We start from the raw sequence: 15,351 nt of genomic DNA, 5'->3' as shown, positions 1-15,351 counted from the left end.
CAAACAAAAATAACAGCAGTGTGAGAGTGACATGAGAGTACTGGGTAGCCTTTAAAGGTCAGTTTCAAATCAAACAATTCTGAGAGTCTATGATTCTGTGATTCTCCTTGTTACATCTACTTAAGAATTTCGGATTGACTGTATATATGGGATCATGTCCATAAATGTATCACAGTAGGGTCCCAGGGTGCACTACACAAACCTCTAAATGTCTGCCCTTAGAGAAATATCTATCCCTAAAGTTGTGTCCAACAACAAAGCTGGGATGGGAGATTAGATGTATTAGTATACCTCCCAGACTTCTTTGAAAATACATCTAAGATTCTGGAATAGCCTAACTTCAAAGCCAAAGAGCAATAATATCAGTACAGATGAGGGAGGAGTACATTTGGGAGTATATAGATTTTAGTCTGTTTCTAGCTAGTGCAAGGGCATTATAAATATTGCTTTAAAGATACAGTAAATTAAAAGAATCAGAGTTTTAGCTTGAAAACAAATTCTATCTTTGTGACATTTTCTAGAGGTAGGAATACAGATTATAAGCTTGTAGTACGTAGAACTATGTTTATGTCACAAAAATTATTGGTCTGCAGGAAATGCTATAAATTTATATAGTAAATGCTCTCAGTCTTGTGTCAGATATTTTCATTTGTATTTTAAATGTACATTTGGATCATGGCCTGCTGCCTTAATGTATTAGGAATTAAATTGTTGTGGCGTTGCACTCCACTAACCTTTCTTTGAAACGTAATCTATGAAAACAGAAATTTCAGAAGTGTTCCAAAAAGGCATCTCTCATCCTAGGGCAAGCACCTATGAGCACCTGCTCTTCCATGTTGGAAAAGTCTCAGAGGCAAGAAAAGAGGCTCTCATGTGAATGCAAGGATTACTCAGCAATGCCTGCTGCTGTCTTGAGCAAACACATTAGTCTGTAGCTTAAAACAGATGCAGGTCATGTTCTCTGGGCCAGCATGCACAGACAAGACTGCTGAATTGCCATCTGTGCTTAATCTGTCACTAAAGAGCAAGCAAGGGTGTTACAGCTTTTCAAAAGAAATGCTGACTGCAAGGAACACGTGCAGTATTAGAAGGCTTGCCAGTCACGTGGCTTTCTTCAGTTGTGCCTTCTGTTTCATTGCTTTGCTAATTCCTTCCATAAGGCACATTATTCTGACTTCTTACAAGACTGTTCATCTTACTTGGTATCTTTTTTTAATTTTTATTTTTTTCCTGGAAGTTAAGGGAGAAAGTGGGAAAGAGTGGAAAAGAGAGAAGGAGAGAAAGAAATGGAGAGAGAGACAGAGAGAGTATTTCTAAAATTTTTCTTGTCAAGGTAAAGAGAGATCCATCACATAACATTAATTTTATAAAGAATCCTTCTTATTATGAGCACGGAGTGAATTAATTTTAGCCACAAAATAACTTAAAAATAGTGAAGATATTTATATCTAATTAATTAAAAATTAAATGCTTATATGGCCAAGGTGACTGTCAAGTTAATCAGTATGGACATTTTTAAAAAAGATTAAATGCTAAAAGGAAAAAAATCTTCCCCTGGTAGATCTCTTTGCAGTATATTATAGAAGATATGTAATTTCTGGACATATCTATTTTAATTAACCATATTATTGTTATTGTCATTTTTTTTAATATGATTTAGCAATATGTGAGAAATACATGTGAAGTACTTTCTGGCTACTTTATTACAATATATTATATGAGATTATTTGTTTTAAAGACAATTCACGCCAGAGCATGTCTTTAGAAGAAATGTTCTGCCAAAGCTGTTAGTTTGCCAGTGGATTTTTCAGTCTTCTTTTCTATCCTAGAGATACTTTCATAGATTAAGACTTTGTGCCTCCAAAATCCATCTCTTTGAATTTCTCCTACATATATCATAATTCATGCAGCTCTGTGTTTCTTATTGCCTATCTGTCAAAGTAAGGCTGTAATTTCACAAACCCTGTATTATGACTCAGCGACTGGAGCAGCTAGAAAAACATATTAAATTACTTTCTCTCTAGAGGCAAGACATCTCTTTGATAATTAGGTGAGGCGGCAGAGAAACTTGGCAGAAACAATTTCAAGAAAAATCTCCCTGGTTTTTAAATAACATGGGTAAGATACATGTCTTGCATGAAGTGACAGACCCCAGTGAATTTTAATGGCACTAATACAACCTGAGTATTAGACTTGATGTATTTTGGTTTATTATAATTTACTTAGCAACCAATTTACATGCTTGCCATCATGGGTTGGGGGTGAGAAGATGCAATATGAATAGCTGGGCGGTTCAGTCCCTAGGCAGGTAGAGAGTCTCCCATTTGAGCCACTGAAACACTGTTGGGAAAATAATTTTGTTGCAATTCTCATTGTGCTGAAAATTGACAAGCTGGACTGTTTGCTAGTATTTTAAAAGCCTATGTGAGTTTAGTTGCTTGGAAAAGAAGCAGAATTATGAAGAAAAAAACTTCCAGGGAGAATGGATAGGTTTATGTGACTCTTCATTCCTCTAGTCCAGGAAATCCTCAAGCATCTTTTGTAACCTTACAAGTTTTCTGTCTGGGTTCTCCCTTTTCCTGAAACTTACTATAATATCATATCTCTGTTTCCTCAGAGAACTGATTAGAAGCAGGTCTTCTACATTTAAGAGAAGAGACATCTCAAGCTTTTTTTTTGCTGATACTAAATTAAATAAGATCTAGCCTTAGAATGATAACATTATTTGGTTGGAGCTTTGCCATGTTCAGTGGCGTACAGCATTGACTATAGGTCCCTCCATAAACATCTTCCAAAGTGATGTTGTTTGTTTTATTTTATTTAGGCCTTTGGACATAAAATCATCACTGCACATATTCAGAATGGTTTTATGCTTCCAAGTTCTATTCTATATTGACAATAACATTAAAAAAAAAAAAAAGATTTTATTTTCTTAAGTCCCTTAAAAAAATCTTTAACACAGTTTTTTGCACTCTTAGTAGCATATGCAGAAGATGTGGCAGTGAGATAGGATGGACTTTTTGACCAGTTTTTGGTCCCAATAATGTTGTTTGATTGTAGTCTTATCATGTATAGACAATTCAGTTTCACCAAATTCACACTAACAGAAACTTAGAAATATTTGGGAACCAAAATGAGACATGTTTTGTTTTGTTTTTTAGCAAAATCTCCCTTCTGCCACTATTGTTATTTTTAAAACAATGACAATTTGAAAATTGTGACTCTGAACTTAATTTCAATTTTGACAAATTGTGTTTTCAAGAATGGAACTTGGGCTTTTTAACTGGGGCTGAGCAGATGGAAAGCTACTTCCAGTACTCCCACTGGCAGTGTGATTCATAGCACTGATGCTTCTTACTTCCCAAGAATTTTTACTGGCTTAATTTTTTTCTCCTCCCACTCTCACTCTCCAACCTCAAGACTCTTGGGAACCAATATAAGTTTGTTGCCTCTTTTTTTTACATTATTTTGCTTCTTAGTAAAATGTATACTTCCCACCCCAAATAAGAGCTGGGATGACTCCATGATACACTAGCACTTACACGTCTTTTACAGAGTGCATGCAGAGCTTTCTAAATAATTTAGGAATGGATTAGACACACTGACATATTGCCTCAGTTTCATTTAGAAAGAAATTGTTTTCTTCAGAGTGTCTGATATGATGCTATGTTTTAGTTGTAGGAGAAGAACAACAGTGATAACACACCAATGTTTCTAGTTGCTGCTAAGCAGTGTTGTTCAGAGCCAAAGCCATTTTCAGCAAAGAGCCCAAGGGGAGGGAATAGAATCAGGACAGCTTATTTAAACTGGCCAAAGGGATATTCCATACCATATGACACCAAGCAGAAGGAGTTTTGATGGGATTGGGAGTTCATTTGGCTTTCTTCCACTCACTGTGTGGCTAACTGGGTATCATCAATAGATTGGTGGTGAGCCATTACTTTTGCCTCACTTGTTATATGCATTCATATATATTTATATTGTCATAACTTTTTTCCTTTATCTTTCTGAGGAGTCTGATCTCAATCCACAAGTTCTACTTTGTTTGTTTTTTTTTTTTTTTTCTGATTCTCTCCCCTATCCTACAGGGAAGAATAGAGGGTGAGCCAACAGCTATGTGGTGCTCAGCCACCTGCTGAGTTAAGCCAAAACACATATCTAGCAATATCAAGTAAAAGATCACTGTCATTATCAGCTGCCTATCATTCAGAATGTTGGGACTGGAGTGGAGATGAAAGCTCCGCTTTTACATGGCTTTTAGCAAATTTTTCATGCTTTCCTGAACAATTTAGTCTCTTTAAGTATTAAACTACTAAGGCTATTAAATTACAGAGAACTCATCCTACGGGGACTGTAGATGCCAAAATAATAACACAGTACCTTAGTGCCCAGATGACATTTGTTTGCATTGAAGTTGTAACATGGTTATTTCAGACTGCCTGATGTGAAAAAGCTTGGCTGAACAGAGAAGCGTTTCAATGTGAGGAATGAAAACTTGAGTCTGAGAAAAGACATAATTCAAAACAAATGCTTTTTCCATGAAAGGCCTGCCACTTTGGGGGGAAAATATCAGTGAACAATGCCAAAATGCTTCTAGTGCCCTGCTCAGTTCTCTAAATGCACCAGCAATATGCTATGCTCAGAGCAGGCAGACAGCCAAGCCACAAGGAAGCTGCCATGGAGCAGAAGCCAACAACGGTAGCCATTTCCTCCTCTGAGCCTGCACGCTTGGTGTCTGGCACTGCATCCCCATGCCCATGGCCTACCAACTTCAAGCAGGCAATGGGATGGAACCCCCATGGCTGCCTGGGAGTTGAGCTCTGCATGATCTGAATGACAGCAGCAAAACTTCAGGCGGCCTGGAGATGAGGATGTATCGTTATATGCAAGCAAACATCAAAACACGCTTTTAATTTTGTTAGTGCTCATTTCCTCTGTGTGACACCTTGCCAGCTCCATAGGCTGGATTGGGGTTTCTGTTAAGATTTGCCACACTCAGAAGCATTTTTAAAGGATAAGTAGATAGTTAAAGCTATGGCTTTAATTATATCTTGGAAGAAGTGATCCCATGCTTGGATCTCAAATTTGTAATATCTACCACAGCTTGGTCAGACCTCTGACTGACAGTGCTTTAACTCATGGAATTGCATGGCTCGCTCTTAGACTTGAGCTTATCTAGACAGCTAAAATATTCCAGTACATCTGTGAGCACTGTGTGCAGCTCAGTTATCCAATCACAGACCTGGAAATCCAAACTGAACTGGGTAATACCTCAGAAATATAATTGGACCAAATCTGTCCAGGCTGTATGGAACTGAGGCGAGTGATACCTGAACTGTGCATGTTGCCCTTACCCAGCCTGAAGCTCATTTTTCTTTTATGTCTGGAACCCTGTTGTAAAATCTTTGTAGAAGATAACTGACATTACAGATGTCTGAAGTTAGGTAGGGTAAATTCTCTCTCAGATGTAGATATGAAAATTTTGTCACAGATCAAAGCTTTCTGACTCTGTCTGGCTTACTGTTGAGTTCTGGTATGTGCTTTTTTTCAGGTGTAATGTAATGGGGAGAAAATTACTTCTTGTGCTTTTTTGTTGGTGGTAGTTCAGTGGTTTGTAAATCTAGGTACAGCTAGTAATACTGCCTGTTATCAATACTAACTCTCATTATTAATGTCAGGTGTGTATTAATGTCTTCAGGTGTTCTTAACTGCCAGCTCTTCATCATGTAACTAAAACTTTCTGTTCGAAGTATTGTTTTTGCAAATTTGTTTTATATTTCTCTAAGAATAAAAAATATGAGAAAGATTCACTTTCCTGTTAAGAATTGTTAAGATCTTTTTTTTTTTTTTTTTTTTTTTTTTTTTTGACTGCGTGAATTTTAGAGCAGAAACTTGAAGTTGAACCAGAGCAACTTTGTTTTAGGGCAAACCTCTTCTGTTGTGAATGGGAAAAAAAAAAAAAAAAAAAAAAAAAAAAAGACTAAGACTAATCTTTCTTCAACCTATGAATCTTTGAAGAAACTACAGTTAAGGTATAATTATAGGAGACTTTCAAAAGCTTTGCAGATTAATTAGCTCAGAATTCCAGCTGCTCTGAGCATATGTTCCCTCCAAGCTATTCTCAGACATCACCCATACACACACACCAATAGATACTCCAGTGCGAGGTTAGATCCTACAGGTTCAGAAGGATTTTGATGCCTCTGATTCATTGCAGGCTGAGCTGGGGCTGAGATCTAAGACGACCTTTCTCCTTCTCTGAAGGAGAATATATTTAATTTGAACCTAGAGGACTGAAGTGATGGATCAAAGAAGGAAAGGAAGAATCTACAGATTGGAACTGATTTTGAAGCTGTTTCTGTATTAATAGATAAAATGGGCTTGAATTGTTCTCTGGCCTTAAGTCCAACTGACGCAGCATAAATCAAGTTTATATAGCTCAAATTACTTCCCATCCAAAATAGGTCGACCACATCCAGGCTGGTTGTTTTGAGTGGTCTGTAGTCCATGTTAACTCCAGATATTGCTGATAAGAGCGCTAGTTGGTTTAGGCCAAAATGATACTGGGCTCCATGTTAACAGAATGGACAATTCTACAATCCTAAGCATTTTAGTTTTCTAGTTTTGATGAAAGTGTATGGAAGGAGTGAGGTAGGAACAGGGAAAATGTTCAGTCTTGGTCTGGGAACATTAGAGGGGGGGACTGAGGCGGGGATTTAATTAAGAAACATCAGACAGGGAGAGCTAGCATTAGAGAAAGTGCTTACCATGAATGAATAGATGAGGAAGGCTGGAACCAGATAGTAATTTAATAGCAGTGTTTGTAAACAACTATAAAAAACTGTCAAACACTGTATTCTTATCTCCTAAATATCTGTTAGAACAAGGTGTCCAAATCTCTCATCAAGTGTAGCAATAATGGCAGGCAGAAAGCACGGAATGATAATTAGTCCAGTGTTTGCAGTCCAGATTAGATTTCAGACTTTGAAAGATGTTGTGGTTTTGTGTTTTTGTAATGTTATCAATATATGAGGCTACATAAATCCATAAATCCATTAATCATTAGCTTTTCTCATTTCTCAAATATTTCTTATTACTTTTTTTCTTTTTCTTTTTCTATTTCTTTTTTTTTTCTTTTTTTTTTTTTTTAAGCTCAAAAAAGCTCAGGAGGCAAATTGTCTACACATTTTATTTAATCCTTCCTCTGTTTTGTAGGTATGAAATTTTATAGCGATTCAGAAATGTACTATAGTCATAAATTTGAACAGTGCAACTTTTGTTAAGGATGATGAAAATACCAAATATCTGATGACTAAAATTTTTTATGGTCAACAATGTAGTCAAAAGTATATCCCTGCCCAAGAGATGGTGAACACCCTTTCTAAAATGGTTCTGCTAAAAGATTGAAAGAGTTTCTGTAAGTGAGGATGATGCTATTCTGCCATCATTTAATAGCTCAGTGATTTAAATACTTAGAATTCAGGACACCTGGATGTTCATTCCTCCTTTGCCTAAATAACTCTGACTATCTACTTTCAGTCATCTAGAAGATCAGCTCAAAAGAGATTTGAAGACCAGACAGTGTGTTTTTAATCCATTATCTTAACTTCACACAAATTTGTAGTAACACAGGTTGCAAACAGGAATTCAAATATCTTATCTCTCAGTGTAATACTCAACTAGCAGCTGCAAGGTTGTTCTCAGAATAGTTTTGGTCCCTGTTAGCATAAGAGACCTAAAATGAAACACGGAGCAGTCTAATCTCTTGTCTCTGATACATGGGAACATGTGACATAGCAATGTGGCTTGTGCTGCTTGCATGATAGGTTCCCAGGGAGAAGAAACTGAAGGTCAGAACTTGTTCTGTGAATGTCACATTTAAAAGTAGAAAATTGACTTTGTTTTCTAGTGTAGCTGTTGGAAAATAAGAAATAGTAAGAACAGTCTGGCTATTTTGTTAATGTACAAAGAGATATTTGCAAGTCTGTGTTGTGCAGTTAATGGCATTCATAGCAATACCTTGTTGGCTTCATTTACCAAACTGAATATATACTTCATTATCTAGAAATATTAGTGATTCAGATTTTTACATAATGAGCTTTATAGATAAATGGGATCTGAAAGTATGTGAAAATCAGCCTGGCACTGGCATCAGAAATATTTATTCAGATAGCTTATGTTTTAGAAAATGTGTATTTTGGAGGGCTTTAGTCTCTTAAAGTACTATACTTACAGATATTTCACATCCTTATTCTGTTGATATACTGCATACTTGAAAGCACTTACATGTCAGCTTGCAATTATTTCTTGTCTAGAGAACTTCTTTTAAATATAACATGTAATTTGGGTAAAAATATCAAATCTGAATATTGCCACACAGTTGCAATATTGCTTCTCTCTTACCTTTACCACAGGTGAAGCCTTTACACTTTAGAATGAAATCTTTTGCTATATTAGTCCCCATTTTTATGTATTTATTATAAAACTACTTTTTTTTACTTTGACTTCCCTATGTTGGGCTCTTCCATTTTTGGAACTGCATGTAGATAAAGCCATTTAGCAAAAATTTCCTCAGACTCATTGCCACTGAAAGAACAGCTTCCGTTTTTTGTTGGTTTTTTTCTTTCTTTTCCTATGCATGTCAGTAAATTCAAAATGAAAATCTTTCTTGTACTCTTGAGATAAATGATACTCTATAAATGTATAAATCTCCCTTAGTAAAAAGATTGAAAATCACACTTATTTGGGAATAATTTTCACAATTTTGTTTTAAAATAAGTCTGAGTTTGAGAAGTTTTCTATGGAGTAACAGTTTATTTTTTACTTACTAAATCTCTCCTTCCTCCTTTAATCCCTCTGTATATCATCCTCATTCATTACAGTCCATAATAGCATCTCATTGGCTGTCTCAAAATATGTGAGCTAAAAGTGAGGATTCCTGCCAAATGAGAGATTTGCATACAGATAGCCATTCAAGTTCTAAAGCTTTGAGAGGCTTTCTGTTAGCTAGCAAGTAAACAGAACAAGGAGGAGGAAGGACAATAGGTTCAATCACTGTGAGATTAAAAGGTGAACTTCAGTAAAAGCACATATAATTCTTGTCTCTTTCACCTTGAGATGAAAATACTAGTATGCTTGTGATGGTTCCCATGGTTGCACTTCTAGCTAGCTTAAAAAGTGAATACAATAGAATGTATCACCAAGCCTCTCCCTCTTCTTGACCTTTGGTAAAAAAAAAATGATATCAGCACTTATAACAAATGAAAGGGAACATATTGTGGCTGGGCTGTTGTGCCCCTGGACTTATTTTGCTCTTTTTGTTCTAATTTTCAATTGCACTTATTTTGGTTACATTATACAAGATATACATGAAATACACACTTTAGCCATGGCTGAGCAGGTTTTAGTGTCTGTTTATATCAAAAATATATCTATTTAATAAATACTCTTTCTTCTTTCTTAATGTCCAAATGAAGCCTCCATTCTCATCTGTGCTTATCTATATGCATTTTTTTTAATTATTTATGTTATATATATATATAATATATATATATATAAAAAACATAATAAATAATATATATATATATATAACATAATAAATAATATATATATATATTATATATATATATAAGGCTTCCTCTTCTCATAAAACATAACAGCATACTTTAAAGCCTTCCTGAATGGGGTGTGTGCACCTGAGAGATTTGCATTTAGTCTCTAAAAGGTAACTCTCTACTGCAGCTGTTTTGACCTCTTTGTCATATGCAGTACTAGTCTTTCGGTTTTTCTTGCTCTTATTTTGCCATCCTGATCGCAGTGTATGTGAAACACTAGACAATAGGCAGCAGGATTAGAAGTGAAGATATTTATTTAGTGACCTGTATGTCAAATGCTTGCTGGCTTATAATGGCTAATTTTAAAATTCAGATGCTTTCCTGTGCTGTCACTCCTGTTTAGATGTCTCAATGGATATTGACTTTGAACATCTAGTCTAGGTTGGCAGACTGTGTGCTCTCCTCCCCATCATCATCCTCCTCCACCTCTATGTCTCCCTCTTCTTCTTCTTCTGTAGAAGTGTTATAATCTTCCTGGTCCATGGAAGGGAGAAAGTCTGTGAGAGAGACATTCTCATCCATAGCATTGTTGATAACGTTGCCTCCATTCATTGCCACTGCTTCATCTTTCTCATTTTCCCATGCATCCTGATGCTGTTCCATAATGTACTGTGTGGTGTTGTGGGGTGCACGCATCCCAGGTGGACAGTGCCTTGCTGTGTTCATGAGGTGGAAGTACTTGTCCATCTTTTGCAGCAGAGTGAGAGGCACATGGAACCCTTCATTGCAGCTGCAATCCTTCATGTTACATAGCGGGGAACTTTCCCCATTTCTGCTCTTGCTTCTTTTATCTCTGAGCCTGTTGCTGCCCACTGCTGACTCACAGGGCTGTTGCAAGCCCAAGGAAGAGTTGCAGTTATGGGCAGAATGGCAGGCCTGGGGCTGCCCATATCCAGTGGCAGGAGTGTGAATTTGGAACTTTTTGGGGCTGCGCTGCCGACCTGATCCTTTTTGGTGGAGTAGCTTGGAACAGCGGTGACACCTCATTCTATTCCTCTGCCTCCTCCTTCCACACTGCTGGCGTGTCACCCCTGGCCTCTTGTGCCATGATCTCTGTGCAGGAGATATGCGCAGCCGTTTCTGCCCACTGCTGCCTTTTGATGAAGATGCACAGATGTGGTGCATCTGTCTCTCTGGTTTTCCTTGCTTTGTCTTTCTGTTAAAGTTTTGTTTCCCCTGTCTTGGCCATCTTCTGCCTTTGCCAGCCCTTAAGCCAGTCAAGTTGAGTACATTCCTTCGCCTTTGCCGTTGCCTGTCACGTCTGCCAATACAGCGGTGCCTCAAGTTGACTGCCTTTTGCAGAGCGATGTGGCTGCACAAGCATTGCAAGGGACAGTCTCCTCTGACATTAGGGCTCCACTGTGTAACAAGGGTGATATTTGGCAACTGGTGCCAGGAGAGAGCCCTGCGCCTCACCTGCCGCATGATGGCACCCATCTGTCTCACTGTTCTCTGCCAACGTGGCTTCATCTGTGGTGGCCTGAGGGACAAATGGCGGACTGACATGGCACCCCACCCAGTGGTATGATGTGACATCATCAATGGGGTGATACCTATGACGTGTCATCCTCTGTGACCTGCAGCACTGGTCAGCCTGTGGGAGGACAGGGGATATCTGCACCTGCTTCCCAAATAGACCCAGGCACCAAACCAGGTCTAGCTTTAATGTTAGTCCTAATTTTTCCTTCTCTTAAAGTGAATGACCTTTATCAAGGGGGAGAGGAATATGTTGAAATTAATTTCTGTCCTTTCATGGGCATCAGAAAGATGGATAGCAGACCTATCTTTCTCAAGATTCATTATCCATACATATTCTAATTCCACTATGCCAGGCACTACCTGTAGCATCCATTTTGTTGGCTTTCCCAGTGTGGAACAAATAAATGAATAAAGGTGTCTGTTATGGTGAGAGAACAAAGCCTTACACAGGATAGCTAGATTGAAGACAAGTGTTATACATTTATTTCTGAAAAAACAGATAATGTGTCTTCATTCTTACCACATAAAAGTAACGTTTATTTGTTTGATTGGCTGTTTGTTTATTTATTTATTTATTTTTCATACGTGTGTCTCTGTGAAGGTTTTCAAGGCCTGTGCAACTGTGAAGAAGTAGACACTGTGAGGATGTATTGCTTTAGCTGTACACTGATAGATCTGGGTCATCAGGGTCATGGTTTTGTCATAAGAGATGCTCATTTACATCAGGTTCTGTGTTCATCATTTACTGAGAGATATTGTCAAGTACTCAACATATAAATTATTTGCTTGCAGTATTTCAGAGAAAATATTTTCTTCCTTTTTTTTTCCTTTTTTTCTAGAACACTAACTTTTACTTTCACTTCCTCCTGGAATAGTTTCCAAATCCTTCCAAATCCAGAATATATTAAACATAAAAGAAAGGAGAAAAAAAAAAAAGAATAAAAAAGAAAAGATGTAGGGCATTCAGCTTTCAAAAGATAAACAAAGATTACATCTATCCTTAGTGTTAGGCTTTGGTATATTTGTTACCAATTGTGTTATCATTTGTCAACGCACGATGGCAGTAGCAGCCCATGAAATGGTTAGCTGATCATTGCATGAGTAATGTTCTTTTCACATTCTTTTCTAGGGATAGCTACAGTTTTTGCTTATAAATGTTGAGAGCTGCTGAGCTCAGCTTGACTGCAACTGAAAGAGAAGATGAAGGTTCACAGTATTTGTTCAATCAAGGTGTCCTGAACTGTTGCCCCAGACACAGTTTGTGATCTGAACCTCAATGTATACAGTGACAGTCTGGTGACAGTATTAACTGTAGAGACTTTTTGGAAAGCTTTGTCTTACCGTGTTAACTATTGTAGGTTCTGTGGTCATTTTTTTATCTCTCAGTCAGATTTTAGTGATTAGGAGACCTCCCCAAATCAAAAGAAGGATTTACTTAGCAGCTGATCTGGTTAATAATGTTCCCTTATCCCTGATGAGTTTTGAGAGGGATCAAAGGTATTTGCAAAGCAGATGTAGAAATATTCTGTATTGACACAGCAAATACAACTTTTTTCCAAGCTGTTATCACTTCAATATGTTGAGGAAAAACCTTTTAGACGTGCAAAAGTAATTTAATCAATAGTGATTGATGTAACTTGATTTGATGTTGTTACTTATCTCCTTGTTGAACACTGACAGCTTCAGCAGAATGTGTCTACATGGATTCCCTTTGGATGAACTCTTCAATACAAACCAGATATTTAACTCAAGCTCCCTGTAACCCAAAGGAGTTGCATAGGGCTGGATTCCCGTGGGTCTCCCAACTTGAGTGAGACTGGTTTGTGCTTAATGCACATTTGCATTTGGATTGTGTTACTGAAAGAACAGTGTATCCTGCCAGCAATAGAACCTAGCAGCAGAAATAGCCTCATCGCTGGGAAAAGCCCAGGTCCACAGGCTTTACCTAGAAGGGCACAAGGACAGTTTCAGACACCTGACTCCCCCCAGCACTTCCGTCCTCCAGGCTAAGATGTGGTTCACAAGTTACACATTCCTCTGGCAGCAGTCCTAGAGGATGTACTCATAAGATGTCAAACCCAGCACAGCTGCACTGAACAGTCTATGATCTTTTTCTTTTAAAACTAGTTCTAATTTTACTTGTTCAATTATCTTTTCTGATAGGATTGTCCTCCTAGCAAAGAGGAACTTGCAACAATTACCTGTGAAGATACATGCTTTTTCTATTTCTAGGACTTGCTAGTGCTAATCTCTGGACTGTTTTTTGAAGTGACAGTAGTATCAACTTCATTGCTTCTGATAATACATATAGTGTAATGGTAGTGTAAGATTTGGACTGTTAAGGAAATCTGAGCAGAATACAGACTTCCAGACTATGGATTCAGATTCTTTGAGTAGAAGTACTCTTGTACAACTTGGAGAATGGATGGGGCAGGTCTGAAGACTTGCTGCCACGATGTTTCTTAGCTAAAAGATTGTTGGGAACTGCAGCTGTTTTGGATTCCATACGCTGACATTATAGTCCTCCATTGTGGAAAGAGTCAGACACCTGCTTTGTGTCCTGCCTTGCAGCCAGCAGATGAGACATTGCAGGTGGTTATCTACCAGTGCACAAATTCTGTGTTTTAAGAGTAAGATTGTGGCCAAAATGTCGAGACAGGTAAGCACAGGAATTGGCTGCAGAAAAGCTGGGAATCACTGTTTTTTTTAAATTCAGTTCTTTATTTTTCATAGACTTTCCACACTCTTGACACCAGACTGAGTAAAGAGAAGCTAACACTTTCCATTCACTGCTCAGAAACTTAGATTCTGCATGCAGTGAATATATATGTTTTTCAGAGAATTTAAATGTTATCGCTGTTTTGCTCTAGAAGCAGAACACTTGTTTGTCTGTTGAAAATATACCTCCTTGTATTCCATGAAATAATTCTGAAGCAATTATTTGATGCTAGGGCAGTCTATGTCTGTGTCTGTGCATACAAATTCTTCCTGATTCAGATGCTGAGAGAAGTGTTTGAATTTTTGACATAAGATTCTGTACTGTTACAGTGTCCCTCATGCTTCCTGCCTTTTTCAAATCCACCCACCTGTACACACATCTGATGTCTCTCTCTCTCTCCTTCTACTTTAACTTGTTGTCATCTTTCATTTTAAAGTCTGCATTATTCTGCTGTTAAAAGTCTTTTGTATAGTGTGGATATATAAGGATTATGCTGCATACTATGTGTTAGATTAAGGAAATAAATCCATTTTTTTCATGATTATTATGTTGTACATTTTGGTCCCCAGCATGGTAATTATTTTCAAAGAATTATTTGTTGTAATATATATTATATAGAATTATATAGAATATATATTATTATATATAGAATATATATTATATAGAATTATTTGTTGTAATATATATTATTTTCTGTAGTGATTCTGAAGTGAGGCTCAGATCCTGTTGGTTTGGAAAATTCAGTGGCTCTAAAAATCATACTTGGTTTTTCAGGGTCTGGCAGCTTCTATAACTTACTGTTGATGTCAGAATACTCCCTCCACTTGGGAGAGGAGATCTTTTTTGGAGAGATACTTCACTGTTACACAGTGTTGTATTGCCAGCATTTGGCATCTCATTGCAAAAGATTCTGTCATCTTCCTCTTTTGCTTGTTGAGCAAAACAAAAGGAAAGCTGGTTTCTGTACGTGTGTTTGCTGAAAATCATTTTTAATCTACTGGTTTAGTCTACTTATTACATCCAGGAATAGTTCAAAAAGAAGCCTGAATTGTTATCTGACATTTTCTTTTTACCTAAAATAATTTACCTAATTTATTGTCTGAATTCAGATTCGCCTCCTTTATTTTTTGTAAATGAGAAGTGCAGACTGATAGTATGGGCACAAGACTGAAAGCAGAATACTTCAAAGGTGGAACCCTTACCTTTCTTGGACTCAATAGGTATTTTGCTACTGACGTTTTTACAACTGAGATTTTATCCTCAGTGTCTAATGCTAAGATTTCCAGGACATTTATTTGTACTGTTTTTATTTATGTTTTGCGTAAATCAGTAAGATTTATGCACATTCACTTTGTGAAAACTGTGTGAATATAACTTGAGTAGAAATTTTTTGAAGAATTTTACAGAAGTCAATGGAATATGAAAGCTATACTACCACTCATGGTTTTGATCATATTCTCTCAGAGTCTTCACAGTCACCAGAGAAAAATAAGCCAGTACAAATAGGGCTGCCTTTTAAATATTGTGGACACAAAACAT

The sequence above is a fragment of the Tetrao urogallus genome (genome assembly GCF_951394365.1).
Source record: "Tetrao urogallus genome assembly, chromosome: 1".
In the NCBI taxonomy this organism is placed as follows: Eukaryota; Metazoa; Chordata; class Aves; order Galliformes; family Phasianidae; genus Tetrao; species Tetrao urogallus.
This window is presented reverse-complemented; position numbering follows the sequence as displayed.